The 16,377-nt window shown below is 43.2% G+C and overlaps 1 protein-coding gene across 2 annotated transcripts in view; it reads left to right on the top strand.

Annotated features, from left to right (window-relative positions):
- Positions 1-5,664: 5,664 nt before the first annotated feature.
- The window catches only part of LOC118368524 (leucine zipper protein 1), an 88,417-nt gene continuing 77,704 nt past the window's right edge, over positions 5,665-16,377 (top strand). The window contains exon 1 of one of the 2 annotated variants that reach the window (XM_052497054.1): positions 5,665-6,028. The gene's annotated coding sequence lies outside the window, so the exon portion shown is untranslated. The remainder of the gene's footprint in view (positions 6,029-16,377) is intronic. The other variant, XM_035752685.2, reaches the window with a different exon arrangement.

The raw sequence follows: 16,377 nt of genomic DNA, 5'->3' as shown, positions 1-16,377 counted from the left end.
TTTTTCATTGTTTTTATTATTTTCACTGCATCAGGGATAGCGTACACAGATGTTTCGGCTTTGCAGCCTTCTTCTGGATTTCTCTTGGTGTTTAATGACATTCTCCTTGCACTTCTTTCCCCTATGCTTAAATACATGGGTCCATACAGGCACATGCCCATATATACCAATGTAGCAACCATCTTGGTGCCACTGCCACCAGTGTAATTCCTGGTTTAAGGTTAAGCATAAGCTCGAACCATATTGCTGTTATTAAGGTTGACAGAGAACACGATGCAGAGACTTTTTGGTTATCAAGACCGACATACTCGGCCACTAGAGGGTATAAAATAACCATTTTTACTACGCCTTGAGAGTAAACATTGGGTGTGGAGCAACATTTTTTTAAGGGAGATAAACTTGATGATTAGTTGATTTGTTTGAATCAGCTGTGTAGTGCTAGGGCAAAAAAAAAAAAATGTGCACCCCTTAGGGCCAGAGGACAGTTCACCTCCAGTTTGGGAAACCCTGGTCTAGGCTGTGGTAGAGTAGTGGGTTCTGTAGTCTCAGTACATTAAATGTAGTGTAGACTGTCACACCCCTGGGTAGTGTTTCTTACAGCTGTTATGGCAAGACCTTATTGGATTAAAGACACATCTGAAAGAGACTTTACAGTGTCATACAAACAGGAGGAGTACAGCAGTTGATACTATTAACCGTGTGTGTGTGTGTGTGTGTGTGTGTGTGTGTGTGTGTGTGTGTGTGTGTGTGTGTGTGTGTGTGTGTGTGTGTGTGTGTGTGTGTGTGTGTGTGTGTGTGTGTGTGTGTGTGTGTGTGTGTGTGTGTGTGTGTGTGTGTGTGTGTGTGTGTGTGTGTGTGTGTGTGTGTGTGTGTGTGTGTGTGTGTGTGTGTGTGTTAGGATAATACAGCAGAGGTGCAGCTCAGGCCTTCGAGTTCTCCAGTTCTGCTGGTTTTCTTTTCTCCCGGGCACTTAATTGATCAATTAGCACTGGTTGGCTGGAGAGTGTACATACCTGCCTGGCCAGGTTGTCTGCCAGTCTCTTAGTTTACGGTCAAGAACGAAAAATCATCAGGACAGCAGGCTTCTAAGAAGGGAGATGAACTACATGATTGGCTATGGTAGACAAAAAAAGCATAGAAGTGTACACATTTTAGCCTCCACCAACCATCACTTATTATATTCTCCATCCTACGCTACCTTTCATATCTATCAACACTGATGCATGGAGGCCAGCTCTGTCTGATGATGACATGTGTTGTTGCATAGGTCAACCGGCGGAATTCACCATCTCCCAACTACTTCCCAAACCCTTTGGATGAGTCGAGGGCTCCCTGACTGGGTCCAGGTGTGCATAGCACCAGGAAAATGTTGGCAGGAGCCCAGAGGTTTTATGGGATAGCTTGGAGACGGTCGGGAGATGCTTGGGGTTGCATTCCAGAGAGAGGCTGCTGGAACGCCTCCTGGTGAACACCTTTCACGGTCGCTCCCGTTTCATCCCCAGCCTCTCCTTTCTGGCAGACATGAAAGTGTTGCAAGGATATTTTATCTCCACGGGCCTTGCCGTAAGCACAGGCCCACTTAAGACGAAGCAGGAAAGAAAAGATAAATGGGTAGGGCTTTACCTTGCGGTAGGGCTGCTGGGCTGGGATGAAACGTTTTTGGCAGGCTATATACTGTAGTTGCCGAGACAGATTTACCGCAATGGAATGTGCTCCTACAGTGATGGGGCATGCAAGGGTGAACTGTTAAAGACTGATCCGTGTTCACCTCCAGATAGGAGCTGACACGGAGGTTTACTGTACATACTGTACCTCTGGAGTAGTGAGGCTACATGCTTACATTTTGTAGAGAATTTGTGTAACAGAGCAGAATTCCACCCGTCTTAATGTCAAATAAATATGATTAATCAACCTGCCTTCAATTCATAGACTAGACTAGGTGGAATGGTCAAAGCTTTGAAGCACAGATGTGATTAGACTCCATTGCTTTATTCATAACGCAATGCACGTTTCGACATATTTATTCTAAATACAGGAGAATATTTAAATCCTGAATATTAAACTGGGAGAGAGAGCAGAGTAACAGAATCATCTTCTCTTTCTTCCTATGAAACTGGTTGTGAGAGAAGGCACTGACTCATTTTCTGGGAATTATTACTATAAGCATGCTCCTTCAAACTGCCTTAGGTTTATGCAATGCATCACTATCTATATGACATGGTTGAGTCTAGATGTTTGGATAGCACTTAACCTAGCCTGCATTATTAATGCATCCTCATGCAGTTACAGTATATTACATGGTAAGACTTGAACATGTGTGACCCATGTATTATTACCACGCAGTCATTTTCAATCGGTTTCAATTTTGATACAAAGAGATGTAACATATTATAGCCTCATTAGATGACATTATAAATGCTTTTACCAAGTTAGAAAGCTTTGCACCTGCAGATGTTAATTAAGTATTGTTACCAATAGCTGTTTGTGATGAAGGATATTTACACAGCTCTTCCAAAACCTTATTATCTTTCTTGTGTCTTCTACCTCTCCCCAGTCTTACTTTCTCTCACCCTCTGTCTCCCTTTCTCTCTCTTTTTCCTCTCAATCATTCTCTTCCTCTCTATTACTGTTTTTCTGCTTTTCCTTCTCTCCATTTCTCGTCTCGTTTCCAGTGGTGTGTTGTCCTCCTTCCTTTTGCCTCTCCTTCAAGGGTATACCAGGATATTTATAGCCCTCTCTGACTACAGAACACACCAGTCCCTGTAGAATCTGATGATTTTTTATGTAAACACACATATATGTACACACAGACTCATAATAATATCACATGCATGTATACACACACACACACACACACACACACACACACACACACACACACACACACACACACACACACACACACACACACACACACACACACACACACACACACACACACACACACACACACACACACACACACACACACACACACACACACACTCACACATGCAAATTACAAGGATGGTTGTCATTCACTTTCCTGACACGTTTTTGTTGGTGTCTGGGCATGCCTGCATGTGACAGCTAATAAGGCTTTTTAATGGGATTTCATTTCTTTGATTATTTTGACCTATTTGGTGTCTTCAGCAATGACAGACAGCTGCAGTATGAATGTTGCATTCACCTCCCCTTGTGTAAAACAATATGATCACAGCATTTAGACAATCTGCCAAGAGTATTTTATTGAATGGGGTTGAATGCAGCTCGTTTTAACGAGGGATACACAATGGATTCTCTGTGAGATTCCATCAAGGTGTGTTTTTATTACAGAGCAGTTTAGTCACCGCAGCCTCATAAAAAGGTCATGGATACGTGGGTACTTTGGAGATGAAATATGTTCATCCTACTGTTTCAGCGATCATGATGATGCTCAACCACAGATTTTTAATTACACTAAGCAATGAAGGACTTCATTTGTCATGTTCAGTTGAACAACGGTTAGAGTGAAAACTGTTTCCGTGCTCTTCCTCCTCTGCTTTTAACCTCATAAACAAACCCCTTTTAGAAGCCCGTAAATGACAACGACTCAAGAAACAAAAGCGAGCTGGGTGATTCTCATGAAACCAGTTTTAACTTTGGCAGTAACAAATTGAGTTTGAAAAACATAATGCATCTGCAATAATCAACTATTGGTCTGAAGACTAAGATACCTAGTGTATGGCATGGTGTCTTATTTTAAATACATTTAACATTTCTGCCTGAATTTTGCACATTCTCACCGCAAATTCTCATTACTGAAATGCGTCCCTATTACATTTTGGGGTTATTTAATTAAATGGACACCACAAAAGGACACCTGCTCTTTCCATGACATAGACTGACCAGGTGAAAGCTATAATCCCTTATTGATGTCACTTGTTAAATCCACTTCAATCAGTGTAGATGAAGGGGAGGAGACAGGTTAAAGAAGGATTTTTAACCCTTGAGACAATTGAGACATGGATTGTGAATGGGCAAGAAACAAGATTTACGTGGGGTGTATGGCAGAAGGTGCCAGGCGCACCGGTTTGTGTCAAGAACTGCAACACTGCTGGGTTTTTCACACTGAACAGTTTCCCATTTGTATCAAGAATTGTCCACCACCCACAGGACATCCAGCCAACTTGACAACTGTGGGAAGCATTGGAGTCAACATGGGCCAGCATCCTTGTGGAACGCTATCGACACCTGGTAGAGTCCATGCCTCGACAAATTGAGGCTGTTCTGAGGGCAAAAGGGGGTGCAACTCAATATTAGGAATGTGTTCTGTACAATCAATATTAGTCCGTGGGTGTGCTGTGCTGGAAACATTAATTATTTACTAGGACCACTGCTTACAGCTATTGTACATATTTTTGGTTAAATATTAGTTATTTGAATAAGTAGGAGTTGTCAATAAATATAGATATTTAAACCCCATTTAATTTACTTAAAGCCACAATATGGAGCATGTTTCTGACTTTTTTGGAAAACTATTGCGGTAATGAGAATTTTTTGCATTGGTAGTTGTGGAAATTGTGGTTAAATGCACAATATCTAATCAATAAACATAACAATAATTACAAAATGGTTAACTACAGATCCTAATCATATTGATCCAAGAGGAATTATGTTGGAAATGTGTTTATTTATTTTTCAAGGCTTTTTTTTTACCAAGTGCCAGTTTTGTGAGAATCACCCAACTAACTCATGGCTAGTTTTAGACGAGACATGATCAAAATCAAATCAAATCAAATTCTATACACCATGTCTAGTCTACATATCAATGTGTTCATTCCTGCTGGCTAAAAACGTAGTATGTACTGCTGAAATACGTAGATAATAAATGTAGACGGGAGGCGAGACACTCCACAGATAAAATACTTGATCTAATACTTCATTAAGTGGTTACGTTTCAGTCACAGCAACTGAAAAGTAATAGGAGAAGGTGTAGCCTATGACAGTAGGATAAACCATCCAACATCTGGGGCTTTTGGTTAATAAATAGCCAATCAAATGTGTGTGGGCCATGATTGAGCCAAGACTATGGGCAGCGGGAGGAGTCAAATAACACTTTCTGTGTCGGGCGCATTGTGTCGATTGGCCCCTATTGTCACATGCATACAGTGAGATACAGAGTTGCACTTTGGCCTCTCTGGATAGTTGATTATTTAAGTCTGTGGTGATGACAGTTATGGGTTCACATTGATTAGCACTGTACTGCTGCTTTTCCATTGACAGGACAGATAGGAACCAATACAGGGCCAGACAATTATTTTGAAATGTGGTTGCCAAGCTGGACAACCAGGTATCAGCATTTTGATTTCCCCCCAATTACCAGGTAGGTGGTTGCCAAAAAAAGTTGCAAGACACATGGCAAAAAACCTATTCCTATTCCCAAAAGCATTAAATGTATGAGTCTTTCATGAAAGTCTTTCATGTAAATGATATGATATCCCATATGGTTCATTGACAGACCAAATTCATACGCACGTTTTTTTCTGCAAAGTTCTCTGAAACTGATGCCTTCCTTTACATTCCTTCCACTTAGGTCTGTTGCTCTGTCATAATTTCGAAAGCAACGCAATGTGTTGAAACCTATGCACTAATATTCAAAGAGTCTCCTGTCTCATGTTCTTTTCCCTTTGAATTCGGCATGTTTCACTCTTTATTCAGTTAGACTTCAGGAGAGGCGGGACTCTACAGCAGGGAAGGGCGTTCTTGTCACGGTCAGACCCTACTAGTCATGCAGGGGGTGTGGGTCCACCGGCGCAAAGGAAAACCCACATTTTTCATTGTTAGGGACACGGTGGAATGTGATGGTTTGATCCTACAGCGCAGGGAGTGGAGGGAAGAAACAACGAAGGCAGTTCAGGAGGAAAACAAACCCTGTCCCGCTGGTGTACCAGTAAAATCTGTGAAAGAACTTATGTTCAGTCTGGTTAAAACCTACAGTCATCTTGTCGGAACTCTTCGACACAAAGCGAATCAATTTGGGGACTATCGCAGATTTTTTCATGGCAAGGTAGGTGAACTAGTGTTTTGATAAATACAACTACTTGTATTACTAAATCAATGAACAAATGTAACGATGGCACTGCAACTTCCTGAGTTCGACATGGGCAGGCATACTCCGAACTGCGGCAAGTTTTTACCCCTCCTCCCCCTGATCTTCTGCCGCAGCTAAAACGAAGCCTCCATGAAACACCGGACTGCAGCTAAAAACTCGGGCCACGTTCAGTAGTCAAACGTGTGGAATGTTGCAGAATAAAATGTCACGAATAGAAGTGATGTGATTCCATATTATTCATGTCCGAGAACATGTTTATACAGTACTACATATTTCCAGATCCATGTATTTCAATATTTCTATCTGAACTTTTTACAACGTTGTGCCCTGCGGAGCAGCCACGCTGGTTAAAAATGTGTAGGAGTTTGAATTTCTCGTTTTAAGCGTTTGTAGATCACTGTAACTAAATGTAGCCTTTTATCATTGTTGTTACGAGTGGCTAGCACACTTACGTTCAGTGGGGATGTGCCACTCTCTGTGTGGAATGTTGGGGTTTCTGAACAGGAACATAAATATTTTCCTCGGAACAATGTATCATCCGGCTCAGGCGATTTCTTGAAAATAATTTGCAACACGAGTAGCCAAGTCACCTTTCCACAATTCAAAAAATCCAACTGTCCACTTAAGGCAGCTACAGTCCACTGTCACTTTGAAGATTTAGTTCCCAGTATAGCCTAAAGTAGACAGTAAAATAAAAAACTATAGGTCAACTGGTCTGAACAAGATGGCAGTAAAAGCCTGTTATCTATATTGACAATTGACTGACAATATTTTAGCTGGTTCCCAAGTAGCCCAGTATTGGACTAAAGGAGCCTAACGTTACTTCTCAGTCCAAGGAGCTTACATGTTCTGTTATAAGGGGTGAATTGGCTCTGGAAGCCATAACAGTGAAATACTCCATCTAAACGTGAATACATTCTCAATTGCGGCATGGTTCTAGAAACAGAAATCCCTTTACTTTCATATCACATCAAAATTTCACAAACGCAAAATACACACTTACTGTAAACTGTTTTAACACCGCAGCCAACAGTATTTTTCAGTGACAACACTTTTGTGGCGTCTTGTCACCCCCCTACAGAAGAGCCTTTGTCCATTGACTTATGTGTAATGTAATGGAACTGAGTCATGATCAAGGGCTAGTTCCCAAGTAGACTATGTTGACAGCCATAATTGGAATGATCTTCAAAAACCTGACCTCTATGGATAAATCATCAAGTGTATTTAGGTCATTGCTCAAATTGTGAATACAGCAGGGAATGATCAGCCTGAAACATGATAGACAACTTCGAATTGCCTTGATTGATGGCAGGCGTCGTCCATTATTATTTGCATAGATCTACTTCACATGGGAAGGGAGCTTTCCAAAGATTCCACAAACTGGCTAAAGTTACGATTTAACTTTACCAATAGAGTAAGATGCACAAAGAGAGTAAGGTGGCGCCGACAGACATAGCAGCTCTGCTTCTAGCTCGTAAGCAACTTTGCAGTATTTTTTTGTGTGTGTGTGTTATTTCTTACATTATTAGTCCAGAATGTTTTTTTGTGTTATTACACACAGCCGGGAAGAACTTTTGGATATTAGAGCGGTGGTAACTCACCAGCATTATGACCAGGATTACGACTTTCCCGAATTGGATCCTTTGTTCGTACCCCCAAGGCAATTCAACTTATCCCAGAAACTGCTCCAAGACGCCACCGGCGGAGAAGAGGTATTCGGAGTGAACTTCTTGTCTGAATAAGGAGGCAAGCACACCATCCACTACTACTACCACACTAATGTTCAGTCTCTAGACAATAAAGTAGCCAAGCTCAGGGCGAGGATCTCCTTCGAGAGACTTCAGGAACTGTAACATACTCTGTTTCGCGGAATCATGGCTCTCTCCGGATTTACTGTCCCTGTCAATACATCGCGCAGACAGGAATAAACAACTCTCCGGGAAGTAGAAGGGTGGTGGTGTATGTTTCAGGATGAACTACTCATGGTGTGATTGTGATAACATACAGAAACTCAAGTCCTTTTGTTCACCGACCTAAACTCTGCAAAAAAAAGTTATGTCCTTTCACTGTCAACTGTGTTTATTTTCAACAAACTTAACATTTGTAAATATTTGTATGAACATAAGATTTGACAACTGAGACATAAACTGAACAAGTTCCACAGACATGTGACTAACAGAAATAGAAAATTGCCCTGAACAAAGGGGGGGTCAAAATCAAAAGTAACAGTCAGTATCTGGTGTGGCCCACAGCTGCATTAAGTACTGCAGTGCATCTCCTCCTCATGGACCGCACCCGATTTGCCAGTTTTTGCTGTGAGATGTTACCCCACTCTTCCACAAAGGCACCTGCAAGTGCCAGGACATTTCTGCTGGGGAATGGCACTAGCACTCACCCTCCGATCCAACAGGTCCCAGACGTGCTCAATAGGAATGAGATCCGGGCTCTTCGCTGGCCATGACAGAATACTGACATTCCCGTCTTGCAGGAAATCACGCACAGAATGAGCAGTATGGCTGGTGGCATTGTCATGCTGGAGGGTCATGCCAGGATGAGCCTGCAGGAAGGGTACCACATGAGGGAGGAGGATGTCTTTCCTGTAATGCACAGCATTGAGATTGCATGCAATGACACCAAGCTCAGTCCGATGATGCTGTGACACACCGCCCCAGACCATGATGGAACCTCCACCTCCAAATCGATCCCACTCCAGAGTACAGGCCTCGGTGTAACGCTCATTCTTTCGACGATAAACGCGAATCTGACCATCACACCTGGTGAGACAAAACCACGACTCGTCAGTGAAGAGAACGTTTTGCCAGTCCTGTCTGGTCCAGCGACGGTGGGTTTGTGCCCATTGGTCAACGTTGTTTGCCGGTGATGTCTGGTGAGGACCTACCTTACAACAGGCCTACAAGTCCTCAGTCCAGCCTATTGCAGACAGTCTGAGCACTGATGGAGGGATTGTGCGTTCCTGGTGTAACTCGGGCAATTGTTGCCATCCTGTACCTGTCCCGCAGGTGTGATGTACCGATCCTGTGCAGGTGTTTTTACACGTGGTCTGCCACTGCGAGGACGATCAGCTGTCCGTCCTGTCTCCCTGTTAGCGCTCTCTCACAGTATGGACATTGCAATTTATTGCCCTGGCCACAGCTGCAGTCCTCATGCCTCCTTTCAGCATGGCTAAGGCACGTTCACACAGATGAACAGGGACCCTGTGCATCTTTCTTTTGGTGTTTTTCAGAGTCAGTAGAAAGGCCTCTTTAGTGTCCTAAGTTTTCATAACTGTGACCTTAAAAGCCTACCGTCTGTAAGCTGTTAGTGTTTTAAGGACCGTTCCACAGGTGCATGTTCATTTATTGTTTATGGTTCATTAAACACACATGGGGAAACAGTGTTTAAACCCTTTACAATGAAGATCTGGGAAGTTATTTTTACGGGTCCTGAAAATGGGAAGTTTATTTTTGTGCTGAGTTTAGAGTACCTCCCAATCAAATGCTGACCATATTACCTCCCAAGATAATTATCTTTGGTTATAATCACAGCCGTGTATATTCCCCTTCAAGCCGATAACCACGACGGCACTCAAGGAACTACACTGGACTTTATGCGAACTGGAAACCACATATCCTTTCGAAATGCCTACAAGGCCCTCCCCCACCCAACCTTCGGCAAATCAGATCACGACTCCATTTTGCTCCTCCCTTCCAATAGGCAGAAACTCAAACAGGAAGTACATGTGCTAAGATCTATTCAACGCTGGTCTGACCAATTTGGAATCTATGCTTCAAGATTGTTTTGATTATGCGCACTGGGATATGTTCCATGTAGCCTCTGAGAATAACATTGACGTATACATGGACACGGTGACTGAGTTCATCAGGAAGTGTATAGGGGATGTTGTGTGGCAGGGTCTACAGACAATCAGGGATTACAAAGGGGAAACCAGACATGTCGCAGACACCGACTTCTTGCTCCAGGACAACCTAAACACCTTTGCCCGCTTTGATGATAACACAGTGCCACTGACGCGGCCCACTCCCAAGGTCTGTGGAATCTCGTTCTCCGTGGCTTACATGAGTAAGACATTTAATCGTGTTAACCCTCACAAGGCTACCGGCCCAGACGGCATCCCTAGCCACGGCCTCAAAGCATGCGCATACCAGTTCGCTGGAGTGTTTGAATGTATGTAATCTTTCCCTTTCCCAGTCTGCTGTCCCCACTTGCTTCGATATCTCCCCAATGGTTCCTGTACCCAAGAAAGCAAAGGTAACTGAACTAAATCACTATCGCTACGTAGCACTTCTGTCATCATGAAGTGCTTTGAGAGGCTAGTTAAGGATCATATCACCTCTACCTTACCTGACACCCTAGACCCACTGCAATTTGCTTAACCAACCCTCCAAACTCATGAAGCTCGGGGCCCTGGGTCTGAACCCCACCCTGTGCAACTGGGTCCTGGACTTCCTGACTGGCCGCCCCCAGGTGTTAAAGGAGGGAAACAACACCTCCATTACACTGATCCTCAACACAGTGGTCCCACAAGAGTGCGTGCTCAGCCCCCTCCTGTACTCCCTGTTCACCCATGACTGTGGCCACGCACGCCTTCAACTCAATCATCAAGTTTGCAGACTACACAACAGTAGTTTTAGGCTGGGTTTCTGTACAGCACTTTGAGATATCAGCTGATGTACGAAGGGCTATATAAATAAAATTTGAAATTTTTTTGATTTGATTTAGTCTGATTACCAACAATGACAAGACAGCCTACAGGGAGGAGGTGAGGGCCCTATCAGAGTGGTGCCAGGGAAATAACCTCTCCCTGAACATCAACAAAATGAAGGCGCTGATCATGGACTTCATGAAACAGCAGAGGGAGCACGCCCCTATCCACATCGACGGGACTGCTGTGGAGAATGTGGAAAGCTTCCAATTCCTCTGCATACTCATTACTGACAATCTGAAATGGTCCACCCACAAGGCCAAAAAGATCATCAAGGACATCAACCACCCGAGCCACGGCCTGTTCACCTCGCTATCATCCAGAAGGCGAGGTCAGTACAGGTGCATCAAAGCTGGGACCGAGAGACTGAAAAAGAGCTATCTCAAGGCCATCAGACTAACCGGCTACCACCCGGTTACTCAGCCCTGCACCTTAGAGGCTGCTGTCCTATATACATAGACATGGAGTCACTGGCCACTTTAATAATGTTTACATACTACTTTACTCATCTCATACAGTTGAAGTCGGAAGTTTACATACTTAGGTTGGAGTCATTATAACTTGTTTTTCCACAACTCCACAAATGTCTTGTTCACACTATATTTTTGGCAAGTCCGTTTGGACATATACTTTGTGCATGACACAAGTCATTTTTCTAACAATTGTTTACAGACAGATTATTTCACGTAATTCACTGTATCACAATCCAGTGGGTCAGAAGTTTACATACACTGAGTTGACTGTGCCTTTAAACAGCTTGGAAAATTCCAGAAAGTTATGGCTTTAGAATCTTCTGATAGGCTAATTGACATAATTTCAGTCAATTGGAGGTGTACCTGGGGTTGTATTTCAAGGCCTACCTTCAAACTCAGTGCCTCTTTGCTTGACATCATGGGAAAATCAAAAGAAATCAGCTAAGACCCCAGAAAAAAATTGTAGACCTCCACAAGTCTGGTTCATCCTTGGGAGCAATTTCCAAACGCCTCTGAAGGTACCACGTTCATCTGTACAAACAATAGTATGCAAGTATAAACACCATGGGACCACACAGCTGGCATACCACTCAGGAAGGAGATGCGTTCTGTCTCCTAGAGATGAATGTACTTTGGTGCGAAAAGTGCAAATCAATCCCAAAACAACAGCAAAGGACCATGTGAAGATGCTGGAGGAAACGGGTACAAAAGTATCTATATCCACAGTAAAACGAGTCCTATATCAACATAACCTGAAAGGCCAGACTATGGTTTGCAACTGCGCATGGGGACAAAGATGATACTTTTTGGAGAAATGTCCTCTGGTCTGATGAAACAAAAATATAACTGTTTGGCCATAATTATCATTGTTATGTTTGGAGGAAAAAAGGGGGAGTCTTGCAAGCCGAAGAACACCATCCCAATCGTGAAGCATGGGGGTGGCAGCATCATGTTATGGGGGTGCTTTGCTGCAGGAAGGACTGGTGCACTTCACAAAATAGATGGCATCATGAGGCAGGAAAATTATGTGGCTATATTGAAGCAACATCTCAAGAAGCTAAAGCTTGGTCGCGAATGGGTCTTCCAAATGGACAATGACCCCAAGCATACTTCCAAAGTTGTGGCAAAATGGCTTAAGGACAACCAAAGTCAAGGTATTGGAGTGGCCATCACAAAGCGATGACCTCAATCCTATAGAACATTTGTGGGCTGAACTGAAAAAGCCTGTGCGAGCAAGGAGGCCTACAAACCTGACTCAGTTACACCAGCTCTGTCAGGAGGAATGGGACCAAATTCACCCAACTTATTGTGGGAAGCTTGTTGAAGGTTACCCGAAACGTTTGACCCAAGTTAAACAATTTAAAGGCAATGCTACCAAATACTTATTGAGTGTATGTAAACTTCTGACCCACTGGGAATGTGATGAAAGAAATAAAAGCTGAAATAGATCATTCTCTCTACTATTATTCTGACATTTCACATTCTTAAAATAAAGTGGTGATCCTAACTGACCTGATGGGGAATTTTTACTTTGATGTCAGGAATTGTGAAAAACTGAGTTTAAATGTATTTGGCTAAGGTGTATGTAAACGTCTGACTTCAACTGTATGTACAGTGCAATTGGAAAGTATTCAGACCCCTTGACTTTTTCCACATTTTTGTTACGTTAAAGCCTTATTATACAATTGATTAAATACATTTTTTCCTCAATCTACACACACTACCACATAATGACAAAGCAAAAACAGGTTAAAAAAAATATTTTGCAAATGTATTAAACAGATCCCTTATTTACCTAAGTGTTCAGACCCTTTGCAATGAGACTCGTAATTGAGCTCGGGCGCATCCTGTTTCCATTGATCATCCTTGATGTTTCTACAACTGGATTGGTCCACCAAAATAATAAAATAAATCTGTAGCATTGACGGTTCCCTAGAACACAGTGGCCTCCATCATTTTTAAATGGAAGAAGTTTGAAACCACCAAGACTCTTCCAAGAGCTGGCTGCCTGGCCAAACCAAGCAATCTGGGGAGAAGGGCATTGTTCAGGAAGGTAACCAAGAACCCAGTGGTCGCTCTGTATCAGCTCCAGAGTTCCTCTGTGGAGATGGGAGAACCTTCCAAAAGGACAACCATCTCTACAGCACTCCACCAATCATGCTGCAGAGATGGTTAAAAGTATTCAGACCTCTTTATTTGTTCCACATTTTAAGTTTCAGCCTTATTCTAAAATTGATTTTAAAATTGTTATTTCCCCTCATCAATCTACACTCAATACCCCATAATAACAAAGCAAAAACAGGTTTTTAGAGATGTCAGTATTTCGGGTTTTGTTGTTAACATTTTTGTACTTTGAAGCACATTTTAGCAGGAATTACAGCTTCGTCTTCTTGGGTATGATGCTACAAGCTTGTCACACCTGTATATGTGTTTCTACCATTCTTATCTGCAGATCCTCTCAAGCTCTGTCAGGTTGGATGGGGAGTGTTGCTTCACAGCTATTTTCAGGTCTCTCCAGAGATGTTCGATCGGGTTCAAGTCTGGGCTTTGGCTGGGCCACACAAGGACATTCAGAGACTTGTCCCGAAGCCACTCCAGCGTTGTCTTCGCTGTGTGCTTAGGGTTGTTGTCGTATTGGAAGGTGCACCTTTCCCCAATCTGAGGTCCTGAGGGTTCTGGAGCAGGTTTTTATCAAGAATCTCTATACTTTGCTCCGTTCATCTTTCCCTCGATCCTGACTAGTCTCCCAGTCCCTGCTGCTGAAAACAACCCCACAGCATGATGCTGCCACCACCATGCTTCACCGTAGGGATAGTGCCAGGTTTCCTCCAGACATGACGCTTAGCATTCAGTCCAAAGGGTGTTTTTTTGCCTTTTTGGCAATCTCCAAGTGGGCGGTCATTGCCTTTTTACTGAGGTGTGGCTTCCGTCTGGCCGCTCTACCATGAAGGTTGTAGACACATTTCAAGGATGATCAATGGAAACAGCATGCACCTGAGACCAATTTTTAGTCTCATAGCAAAGGAATACTTATGTAAATAAGGTACTTCTGTTTTATTTTTTTATACATTTGCAAAAATGTCAACCTGTTTTTCGTTTTGTCACAATGGGGCATAGTGTGTAGATTGAGGAAAATACTAAATATTTAATTAATTTTAGAATAGGGCTGTGACGTTACAAAATGTGGGAAAGGGGAAGGGGTCTGAATACTTTCCGAATGCACTGTAGGCTACATATAACGAGTGTCAAAGGAATGAGGTGCAACGCTGAGTCTGAACAGCAATGCTCTCCCAGCTGCAGTACAAGTAGCAGCAGTGGAATGGTAATCTGGAAGGTGGGGCCTGTAAAAAGAGAGCGAGGGAGAAAAATAGAGGGGACCTGCCTTGACCTGTTTCAGACATGAAGGCAATTCACTGATCGCTTTCCAGTAAGTCCCAGAGCCAGTTACCAACTCTGCTACTGCTTTCACCCCTTCTGATGGTGGGAACACAAGTACAATCAAGTTGGACTGGGAGATGGGCACAGCTGCATGCATTGGAGGTTCACTGTATCTGCGTATGGGACAATGACCTATCCCTTTTGGTGTAAGTAGGAATTCAGAAGTACACAGGCATTAATGTTGTAGATACAAACCACTTCCTACCTGGTAGACCTTACAGCCAAGGAAAAGCACATTTTGTGTCTTCATGCTAAACCATTGAGTTTACAATGCCAAAACAAAGCAACCTCTACACTTGAATTGCAATCCCTTCATATCCTGCCTGTGTGAACATTGGCTAAGTGAACATGTTTTAGTACTCTACTTGGCCAACTAGTGCCGTCCTGTTCCACCTCCCATTTGGACTCTTTGTGCCAGTCTACTGTATCAAACTTTACTTTCACCTTTGACTGGTCACTTGGTAGGTCTCTGTGGTGTTTTTCCTCTGGCGTTGTGTCACTCTTTCAGTTGCCTTTTTCTTAGTGTACATAACGTAGTGTGAAGACTATTGCTGAGAATTTGAATCCTTAGAGTTTACTATGTAGAATAGACTTTTTATGCTATAGAGTGAAAGCAAGCGACGGGGCAGAGTTTGTTCATTGGCCAAGTGTGTCGCCCATGCAAAGTAATAATTTCCCTCTCTTTTTACGAGCTGGGCTTACACATGATTCGTTTTCCACTTGATGGAAGCATGCAATGAAATGGCATCTGCTGCCTTTGACTGAAACCAAAGGCTAATCATTATGGGTGTCCAATAAGTGTAATTATCAGACTTACTAGGCGGGCCTGAGGATTACGGAGTGGCTCAATGACTAGTGTGGGGATTAAATTGAAAATGGTGGTTTTCTGCCTTTTGGGCTTTTCAGACCACTTGGCACATTAAGGAGAAAGTGCTCTGGAGTTGGGGTATTATTGAACTGCCCTTAATTGTATAAGTCTAAAATTGTATTTTAGTGAAGTGCTTTCACTCCTAGAATGCTACCCCTCCCTGGGACGGCATAGGCAACGATACAGAGGATGTTATTTTTTTATGGTTCTCCCTGAAATAGCACAGATTGGTCATATTGAGTTTAATGAAGCACACAGCCCACATGTATTGTGATAATGTAATAATGGCCTGAGTATCCGGGACGGGCTCGTGTTGACGCTACACAGGCCAGCTGGACACTGCTGACTTAGCGCCGGCAAGGGGAATGGATTTATGCTTTTGACATTCCGTGTGTGTGTGTGTTAAGGAGGGTTATAAATGCCTCTATGGAGTCTGCTAACACTGGCCTTGCCTGTTGGGCTTTGCCTTTTGGGTCTGTTTATTGGTGTTTTTCCCCCAATGGTGCCTCTATGTTCAGGACCCTGGGAAGTGTTAGTGGCCCTTAACCCTTTTCCTGCCAGCCGCACTTTTATCAGTGGCGGGTGGGTGACAGGGCTTGTCTCTGTGATTTCAGCTGGAGTTCAAACCACTTGTCTGTACTTTCTTGCAGCGCCGCTGATCGGTCTTCAGATCCTAGAGATTGAGAGTGTCAGTAAAGCGTTCCCAGTTCACACCGCTGTTCACTCACTCGTTAAAGAACGCCCTTTGACCTACTGGGGCGGATCTGTTGTCACTCCAAAGATGTCACCCCGGGCAGAACTA

This window comes from Oncorhynchus keta, chromosome 35 (assembly GCF_023373465.1).
Source record: "Oncorhynchus keta strain PuntledgeMale-10-30-2019 chromosome 35, Oket_V2, whole genome shotgun sequence".
NCBI classification, from domain to species: Eukaryota; Metazoa; Chordata; class Actinopteri; order Salmoniformes; family Salmonidae; genus Oncorhynchus; species Oncorhynchus keta.
The sequence above is the reverse complement of the archived record's forward strand: the minus strand, read 5'-3'. Positions and strand labels throughout refer to the sequence as shown.